This window comes from Petaurus breviceps, unplaced genomic scaffold (assembly GCF_028583685.1).
Source record: "Petaurus breviceps papuanus isolate PSGF00001 unplaced genomic scaffold, PetGlider_PUasm1.0 90734, whole genome shotgun sequence".
Classification (NCBI taxonomy): Eukaryota; Metazoa; Chordata; class Mammalia; order Diprotodontia; family Petauridae; genus Petaurus; species Petaurus breviceps.
This window is the reverse complement of record NW_027187327.1, coordinates 6,374,116-6,384,746: the sequence shown is the minus strand read 5'-3', so window position 1 is coordinate 6,384,746 and position 10,631 is coordinate 6,374,116. Positions and strand designations below refer to the sequence as shown.

At 38.9% G+C, this 10,631-nt stretch overlaps 1 pseudogene; it reads left to right on the top strand.

Moving 5' to 3' along the window:
* The first annotated feature begins 9,195 nt into the window (after positions 1 to 9,195).
* On the top strand, positions 9,196 to 10,309 carry LOC138145358 (large ribosomal subunit protein uL10 pseudogene; annotated as a pseudogene).
* Positions 10,310 to 10,631: the final 322 nt, after the last annotated feature.

Below are 10,631 nucleotides of genomic sequence, written 5' to 3'. Positions count from 1 at the left end.
CCTCCTGTTCCACGCTTTGCTCATTTTGTCCTCAAAATAGGAGTCTAATGTTGGAATCTTCTCTCGGCTTTGTTTCTTTTGCCTGGTCATGTCGCCCCTCAGTCACTTGACCCTTGGGCTTTTTGCCACAGTAGGACTCTGCCACCAGACAGGGGGGCTTTCATCCCAGAAGTTGGGGTTTTCTCAGCTTCCGGAGTTATTAGATGGGTGCCCTCTCTGAGGTCTCCACATGGTCTGGCAAGCTGGATACACACCCTAGGACCTCCACCCTAGACTGCAATCCAAATCCAAGAAGGTTAAAGCAATAGTGATTACCCCTCAGACTAGTGCTTGTTCCTGCTACACTCTGCAGGCCAGGAGCTGAAGCTGCCACCTGTCGTGGGCTGATTGGCTGTGCCAGTTTCTTAGGGGTTCCTCACCCAGGGGCAAAAGCCACACACTCCCACTTACTGGGTCCCAAAGTCCAGACTGCACTAACCTCTCACTTTGTCCTTTACATCTATGTGTTGATAATTCTGGAAACGGCCACAGCTGCTTTTGATCTAGAGTCCCTATGGCTGGCGGCTGGTCCAGCCTACCCTGGGGCTAAAGCCTCAGCATGGTGCTGGTCTCGGCTCCCAGAGCGCTGTGCTGGAAGATTCCTGCCAACCTGCCTGACTGTCCTCAGTGGGAGGTTAGCTTCTCTGTGTCATTTTGTGGGTCCTGCAGCTCCAAAGGTTTTTTAGAGTCCCCTTTTTACATGTATTGGGGAAGGTGGAAGCCAGAGCAGCAGGGAGGTCCTGCTTCTACTCTGACATCTTGACTCTGCCCCCCCCCCCGCCAAGCACCCACTTTTGAAAAGGGATAGGATCAAAGTAGAGAATAGAATTAATGGGGGGTGGGATAGGATAGAGGGAACTATAGTCAGTCTTTCACAATATATCCCCTATGGAAATGTTTTGCATAGCTACACATGTACAGCCTATATCAAATTGCTTATCTTTCTGGTAAGGGTGGGTGATGAGGGAGGTAGGGAAAGAATCTGTCATTCAAAGCTTTAAGATCAAATGTTTAAAATATATTATTATTAATTTTACCTATAACTGGGAAATAAGATATACAGGCACTGGGGCATAGAGATCCACCATGCCTTACTGGAAAGTCAGAGGTGGAATGGGGGAAGATATGGGAGACAGCAGATTGAGGGAGGTGATATTCAGTGGGATCACTGTTTTGAGGTGGTGGGTAGTGGAAAAATGGGGAGAAAACTTGTAACTCCAAATCTTGTGGAAATGAATAATGTAAACTAAAAACTAAAGAAATAAATAGAAATTATGTCCAACAGTCTATAAACCTGTTCATACCCTTAAACCCAACAATATCACTTCTAGTTCTGTATCCCAGAGAGATCATACAAATGGGAAAAGGACCCAGATGTACAAAATTATTTGTAACAGCTCCTTTAGTAGTGACCAAGAATTGGAAATTGAGGGGATGCCCATTAGTTGGGGAATGGCTGAACAAGTTGCGATATATAAATGTAATGGAATACTATTGTGCTGTTGGAGATGAGGAGCAAGCAGACTTCAGAAAACCTGGAAAGATTTGAATGAACTGATCCTGAGTGAGGTGAGCAGAATCGGGAGAACATTGTACTACACAGAAACAGCCACAATCTGCAATGATTGACTTTGACAGACATATCTCTTCTTAGTAATACAAGCATCCAAGACAACTCCAAAGGACTCATGTTGGAAAATGCTGTCCACCTCCAGAAAAAGAACCATGGAATCTAAATGCAGATTGAAGAATATTATTTGCACTCTCTTTTTTGCTTCTTTCTTGTTATTTCTCCCATTGATTCTAATTCTTCTTTACAAAATGACTAATGTGAAAAGGGGATCTGTATGAATATACATGAATAGACTATATAAAAATATATGCCATCTTGGGGGGAAAATGGGGAGAAATTTTAGAATTCAATCTTATAGAAGTGAATACTGAAGACTAAAAATAAATGAATATTTTGTTTTAAAATGAGTTGAAGTTGATGAGAAAAATTAAGGATAATTTTTAGCTGTATTAGAGAACATAGGAGATTCAAAACAGGCATGGATCAGATGAAGATGACTGATGGCAAATAGAATGTAGAATTGAATACCTAGTACTTTGCTTTTGTTTTCATTGTCAGGAAAAATTATCTTTGCATTAGAAAACAGTGAATAAAAATGATTAATGGAGGGTTGACCATGCTGCCTTTATTTTTGCTTGATTTCTACTGTTCTCAGCAACACATTGCATATCCTTATATTAAAAAATCCTTAAATTTCTTTTATCTTTTTGACAGTACTATGGAGTTTTCCTAGTCAGGTGTACTATCTTCCATTTAAAAAAAATTCAATTATGAATAATCTTGTTTTCTATGTAGCACCCCTCTTCTGGGCTCCCTCCACTAAATCACATGTATAGTATAGATCCCTAGGGAGATGATGATGACACCAAATCAAAGTTACTCAGTAAGTTTGGTCCACAATCCCAGACAATAGCTCAAAAACCTGTGTCCCTATATTTACATTCAACAAGCAATCAGAATAGACAAGTAATTCAGAGTAGAGGCACTTACTAAAGTGGTATATTCCCCCATAAATCTGGGGCACATCAAACAAATCCACACAGTATCAATAGGAAGAGTAGGTATACACAAAATTATACTCTTAAAAAGTCACACACAGAAAATTAACAGTATTAAGGCAACTCAAATCTAGGGCATTGTCCTATAGTGATACCTTTTATATTTTCATGGTGTTCTTTTGATGCTTCCCTTGGGTACAGTATCAATCCTGGGAAAGTTTCTCCCCTAATCTTCCTGGGGATGATCTTTTTAGAAACTCAACTCAAGTCAATAGCAGAACTGTCTAGCCTTTTCTCTGTTGAGGATGGTGTCTCCTACAGCATAAGTGGTTGATTGGAAGGAGACAAGGAGAAATAAATTCCCTACTCTATTAATACTCTCAGGAAGGATAAGAAAAGAGAATGTAATGATGAAGAATGATTCAGGTTAAGAGTTGCGAATTAATGCCATAGTTGACTCTCTTCTTCCTCTTCTTTTTTTAAGCAATTGGGGTTAAATAACATGCTCAAGGTTACATGGCCAGTTATTTCTGGGTGTGGTGCTAAGTGTCTGAGCCCAGATTCTATCCCCCAGGTCATTCCGACACTGGGGACTGGTGCTCTTAGTCACTGAGCCACCTGGCTGCCACTTGACTCTCTTGATTTCCATCTATTTCTACCATCCAATTAAAATTCTGTTGCCTGATTCTCTAGAATACTCCCCTTCTTTTCCTAAGTGAGTTCAGTCCTTGGCCCTTGGTTTTTCTCTCCTCCCCCTAATTCTTGCCCTTATATTAGAGGATTTCAACTCATATAGTTGAAATATACTCACCTAATTTTTCAAATTTTTCATTTCACATGACCTATGCCTGCCACCTCAGTCATACACACTGCTTTCATGTTCATAACCTCTGACATTCCTTTATAGGATCACAATCTAATATTATTCCATCTCTCCCTCTCTCTCCACCTCAAAACCTCAAATCCTATTCTTTACCCACATCATGACCTTCAAGCACTTTACTCCTTAGTTTTTTATTAGGCAATCAACCCTTATTGTATCCCTTACCATTTTATTTTATCATCAATTTTACCTTGGATCACTGCTACCATCTGCTGTCATTATTCCTACTTACATGCTTCTGAAAAAAGGTAGAGATAATCACAAAACCATGATGAGTGAAGCCATTAAAAATTTATATTACCTAACCTCATATCTCCAACTACCTATTGGACATTTTAAACTGTATATCTCACAAACATTTTAAATTCAACATGTCCCCAACTGAACTCATTTTCCCCCCAGAATGCTTCCCCCACCAAATTTCCCTATTACTTTGAAGGGTACTATCATTTCCTCAGGCATCCAGACTCATAACCTATTTGTCATCCTTGACTCCTCACTGTCTTTCCTTCCCCATATCCAATCTGCTGCAAAGTCCTTTCAATTTTATCTTTTTAAAATCTCTCATATATGCCCCTATCTCTCTCCCATCCAACACTGTCACCACCCTAAATGAAAGAACTCACTAACTCATTCCTGAACTATTGGGATGGTCTATCGCTAAGAAATGGCTATATGCCTCAGTGGATAGAGTGATGGGCTTAGAGTCTAGAAGTTCAAATCTGTCCTCAGAAACTTATTGGCTGTATCACCCTAGGCAAGTCACTTAGCCTCTGTTTGCCTTAATCCATTAAAGAAGAAAAAAGACAAATAATTCTAGTATTTTTGCCAAGAAAATGCCATGGATGATATTGGCATGCTATGGTTGAGACATGGTCACAAAGAGTCACACATGAATGATCTACTGAACAAGACCTGTTTGGTTTTTCCTGCCATGAGTCTCTCCCTACTCCTGTCCATCCTTCCTTCAGCTCTCAAAAGATTTTTTTTAAAGAGGTAAGTACCCAAATTAACTATAAAGTACATAGGAGAAAGATGCTATCTGTATCTATAGAATAATCTGATAACTATAAGTATGTAGAGACTAATTTTAAATACATATAGAAATATACATATACTCATATACATACACATATACACATACACACATGTAGATTAGATATAGATATAGATGGACCTATTTGTGTCTAATGGCAGTCATCCCTGGGGGGGAAGAAAAAATAAATTTACATCAAAATTTTGTTGTATATTTGAAAGGAATAGCAAGTTGTGCATAGTAGATATGCAGTTTCTTGTACAATAATCTTTTTCTTTTTACTATGTTAATAAAATAAGATCAGAATATACAGCCAACATTCAATAAACACAAATGGCTCCTATCACCTCCAAGAATAAATAAAAGAAATTCTCTGTCTGGCATTCAAAACTCTTAATGATCTTATTCCTTCCTACCTTTCCGGTCTTCTTATACCCACATACTCTATAATCTTTTGATACTAGCCATCTTCCTGTTCTGCAAACAAAGCACTTCATATTCCAACTCTAGCACTTTCATTGCCTGTGCCTGATTACTGGAATGATCTCCGTCCTCCTCTCTGGCCCCAAACTTCCCTAACTCTCTTCATGTCCCAGTGCAAATATTACTTTCTCCAAGAAGCCTTTCCCAATATCACTTAATACTTGTGCTTTCCCTCACTTGATTTTCTCAACCAATCAACATATATGTGCCAAACATTGTGCTAAGTGCTGGGGATTCAAAAAAGGTGAAAGACAATCCTTGCTGTTCAGGAGTTTACAGTCCAACCAAGGAGACAATATAAAAACATGTACTTCTATCTATGTCAATAGATAAAACAATCCCTTCAATAAATGTCAGTCTTTATGTCAATAGAGATAGATAAATCACACAACACCATAGATATGTATATCTACATGCATATGTGTGCATATATATGTACACATACACATATATGTGCATATATGCATACACACACATATATACTTATATTTGTGTGTGTGTATACACACATATACATTTAGGTTGCATTGAGTTATTTTCATATTGTCTCCCTCAGTAGACTGTGAGCTTCTTGAAAGAAACAATTCTCTTTTATTTTTGCTTTTATACCTAGCACTTTGCACAATACCTGTGGCACATAGTAGGCAGTTTATAACTTGTTGACTGACTTGGTATTTTCCAGCAATGTCTCCTTCCATTTGTTGTCGAATAATTTAGTCATGTAAGGTTCTTAATGACCCTATGAACTATATTACTCCATGCCCTTCTATCATCCACTGTCTCCTAAAATCTCTCCAAGCTCATGTTCATTGCTTCCATGACACTGCCTATCCCTTTTATCTTCTCTCATTCTTTTTTTTATGCCTTCAATATTTCCTAAGATCAGAAACTTTTCCAATGAATTCTGTCTTCTCATTATATGTGGTCGATATATTTAAGCTTTAGCTTCAATATTTGACCTTTTAGAGAATAGCCTGAATTAATTTCTTTAAATATTAAATAAAATTTAAATATTAAGTAAATAATAAATAAATATTAAATTTAAGTTTAAATATTAAATAAAAATTAAAAATTTAAATATAAAAATTAAATTAAAATCCCTACTGTCCAAGGGACTCAAAAATCTTTAGCACCAGGGTTTGAAAACATTGACTCTGTAGCACTAAATTTTCTTTATAGTCCAACTTTTATGGTCATAAATTGCTACTGGAAAACCCATAGTTTTGACTATACATATGTTTTTAGCAAGGTGATGTTTCTGCTTCTTAGCATGCTGTCCAGATTTGCTAAAGCTTTCCTTCCAAAAAGCAAGTGTCATTTAATTTCATGGCTGAAGTTACCATCTGTAGTGATCTTTAAGCCCAGAAACATAAAATATGATGCTGCTTCCATTTCTTCTCCCTCTACTTGCCAGGAATCTAAGAAAACAGTTTCCAAAATCTTAATTTTTTTTAATGTTAAGCTTCAAGTCAGCTTTTACACTCTTCTCTTTCACCCTCAGCAAGAGGCTTCTTAATTTTTCTTCCCTTTCTGCCATTAGAGTTATATCTGAATATCTGAGATTATTGATATTTTTGACAACCTTCATTTCAGCTTTTGATTTGTCCAGTCTGGAATTTAGCAAGATGTACTATACATATAAATTAAATTAATAAGATTACAATATATAGCCTGGTTGTATTCATTTTGCAATCTTAAATCAATCAGTTGTCCCATTTTTAGTTGTAACTGTTGCTTCTTGGCCTATGTACCTGTTCTGCATGAAACAAGTAAAATTATCCGGTACTCTTATCTCTTTGAAGAGTTGCTACATTTTGATATGATCTATATAAAATCTTTAGTTTAATCAATGAAACAGAAGATGTTGTTTCTCTGGATCTCTCTTGCTTCCTCCATAATCCATCAAATGTTGGCAATTTGGTCTCTAATTTCTCTGCCTCTTCAAAAAACAGTCTTACCTTCTTGTAATTCTTGTTTCATATATTGCTGAATTCCAGCTTTCAGAATTTGAACATAAACTTGCAGACATGTGAAATGAGCAGAATTTTTCAATAATTTGAGTATTCTTTAGTATTACCCTTCTTTGGGATTGGGATGTAAATGGATCCTTTTTCCAATTCACTGGCCACTGTTGAGTTTTCTAAATTTGCTGGGATATTGAGTGCAACACTTTAATGACATCATTTTTAATGAAAAACAAACAAATAAAATTTTAAAAATAGCTCAGCTGGACCATCACCTCTACTAACTTTCTTGTTAGCAATGCTTCCTAAGCAAGGCCCACTTGACTTTATTGTCCAGGATGCCTGGCTCTAGATCAGTAACCACTCTGTCATGCTTGTTAGTAATCTTAAGATCTTTCTTGTATAGCTATTTTGTATATTCTCACCATCTCTTCTTAATCTCTTCTACTTTTACTACCACTTTTGTCTTTTATCATGCCTATTTTTGTTTGAAACATTCCCTTGATAACTAATTTTCTAGAAGATAGCTCTTGTCTTTCTCATTTTCCTTTCATCATCAGACACATATGTAGCTAAGCTTCCTTTTAGCTTTGGCCCATTTGTTTAATTAGTATTGGAGCTACTTATAGCTGTCCTCTACTCTTCCCCGGTAGTGTTGGACACTTTCTGACCAAATGGGTTCATCTTCTGGTGTCATATCTTTAATCATTTTAATACTGTCCATGTGTTTTTCTTGCAAAGATACTGGAGTAGTTTGCCAGTTCCTTTTCCAGTGGATCACCTTATATCAGAACTCTTTACTATGACCTGTCTATCTTGGGTAACTCTGCACAGCAAAGCTCATAGTTTCATTGAACTCCATGAGCCTTTCCACCATGACAAGGCAGTGCTCCAGGAGGGGGACTCAGTGGTAATTAAATGCAAACATGACTTTTCAAATCATAAAGGGATAAAACTTGAATTTCTCATTATCTTTGTTACCTGCCCCATATTCTCATAAAATGGGCTTAAAGGAATTTATGGGTTTCCTTGACTAATCCACTCACTAAATTTGAATTAATTTCTTATTGTTATTTATTCATATGATAAGGTCACATAACATGTTTACTTATTTTTAAGCTCAATCTCTGAATTTTAAATATAGATGCATATGGAATGGGCTTTTTGGGTCTCTTTCCACCCATATCCAGAGTCCAACTTCATTAATTCTCAAACTTGATAAGTTTATGGATCACTATTCTGAATAATTTTGAACCTGGAGACAACTGGGTTAAGGTTGAATACTATCACTGTATCACTGACAAGTTAAATCAGCAGAATGGCATTTGGGTAGAAGGCTGCTGCAATTACACAGGTAATGTATTACAGAATTTCAGAGTCGGTAGTGACCTTCAAGGCCACCTAATTCAAATCTTATCACCATAATAATTTCCTCTGCAGTATTCCCGATAAGTTGTTATTCAACCTTTGCTTAAAGGTTCCAATGAAGGGAAACTAAGTAGCTTCTGAGACAGCCCAAATTTGGACACCTCTAATTGTTAGAAGTTTTTCCTTACATAAAATATTTGTGTCCATGTAGGATCTACATGGATTTTCTACCTGTATGTGTAATGTATAGTTTTCTGGTCCATCCTTCTCCAAAGGAAAGGGAACAAAGGGATAATGGGTGCTTAATTCTCTCCCTCATCTGCTCCAAGGAGGGGAGAAAGCTAAGGAGAGTGGATCACTTGAGCTCAAGAATTTAAATTTGTTATAGGACTAGATCTGACTGTATATCTGCACTAAATCCAATATCAATATAGTGAGCATCTCAGAGTGGGGAGATACCAGGTAGTTTAAGAAAGGATGATGTGGTCCAAGTTAGAAATGGAGAAGTTCAAAGCTTCTGTAACAGTGGGGTTAGGTTCATGACTGGTTGCTGTCATTTCTGATCTTTAAGCAAAATTGTTCTGGTAAATGTTTAACAACTAGACCTCCAAAAGGAGATCTATATCATTAACATCTTCTTTATCACATTCTTGTCTAGACAAATCACAAAACAATAAATCAAGAGTCTTGATTTATAGTGTTAGTTTACTTCTGAAGTGCAAATGCTCATGTTGAAAATTTAACAAGTGGGGGGTGGAGCCAAGATGGCAGAGTAGAAGCACAAACTTTGCATGGGCTCCCGCTCCAATCACTTCCAATACAGGGTAAAAAAATTTCTCTAAAGAAACTTTAGGCTCTCCCCAGGCGTCCTCGTGCTAGTGACATCGTCTTTAAACCCCACATGGCAATCCCTGAAGCACCGCCGCGATGCCCAGGGAAGACAGGGCTACCTGGAAGTCCAATTACTTCCTCAAGATCATCCAACTTTTGGATGATTATCCAAAATGCTTCATTGTGGGAGCAGACAATGTGGGCTCCAAGCAGATGCAGCAGATCCGGATGTCTCTCCGTGGGAAGGCTGTGGTACTGATGGGAAAAAACACCATGATGCGCAAAGCCATTCGTGGGCACCTGGAGAATAACCCTGCCCTGGAGAAACTGCTGCCTCACATTCGGGGGAATGTGGGCTTTGTGTTCACCAAGGAAGATCTGACTGAGATTAGGGATATGCTTCTAGCCAATGAGGTGCCAGCTGCTGCCCGTGCCAGTGCCATTGCCCCATGTGATGTCACTGTGCCAGCACAGAATACTGGTCTGGGTCCTGAGAAGACTTCCTTCTTCCAGGCTCTGGGTATCACCACCAAGATTTCCAGGGGTACCATTGAAATCTTGAGTGATGTGCAGCTGATTAAGACCAGAGACAAAGTGGGTGCCAGTGAGGCGACCTTGTTGAACATGCTGAACATCTCCCCATTCTCCTTTGGACTGATCATTCAGCAGGTGTTTGACAATGGCAGCATCTACAACCCTGAAGTGCTGGACATCATGGAGGAGACTTTGCATCTTCGGTTCTTAGAGGGTGTCCGTAATGTTGCCCGCGTCTGTCAGCAGATTGGCTACCCAACTGTTGCATCCGTACACCACTCGATCATCAATGGGTACAAGCGGGTCTTGGCTGTAGCTGTGGAGACTGAGTACACCTTCCCACTTGCTGAAAAGGTGAAGGCCTTCTTGGTTGACCCATCAGCATTTGCAGTGGCTGCCCCTGCGGCCTCTGCTCCAGCTGCTGCCGCGCCTGCTGCTGCCGCTCCGGCCAAAGTGGAAGCCAAGGAAGAATCGGAGGAGTCTGATGAAGATATGGGCTTTGGTCTCTTTGATTAGCCTACAGAAAACAACTATTTCAGCCAGTTTATTTGTGAAACAAAGAAATAAAAGTTCTCGTTTATCTCAAAAAAAAAAAAGAAACTTTAGAGCTACAGAACCCTCAAAGTGACATAAAGAAACAAATCTCCCACTGAAGGAAGTCTGGTAGGTTGACAGGAAGGGTCTATCACATCAAGCTAGGAGTCAAGCACAGTCCGGAATGAGTCCAGCAGTTCTAGCCCCAGGGTGGCCCCAAACAGCAGCTGCTGGAGAAAACTTCAGGAGAGTGAATAATCATTAGCTGTGGCAGGTTCTAAACTTCTCAGCCCATAAACACCAAAGACAAAGTAAAAGGTCAGTGTGGAACTCTGTTAGAATGGGGGGGGGGACTGAAGAGCATGGTCTGACCCCTGCCCCCAGGGTG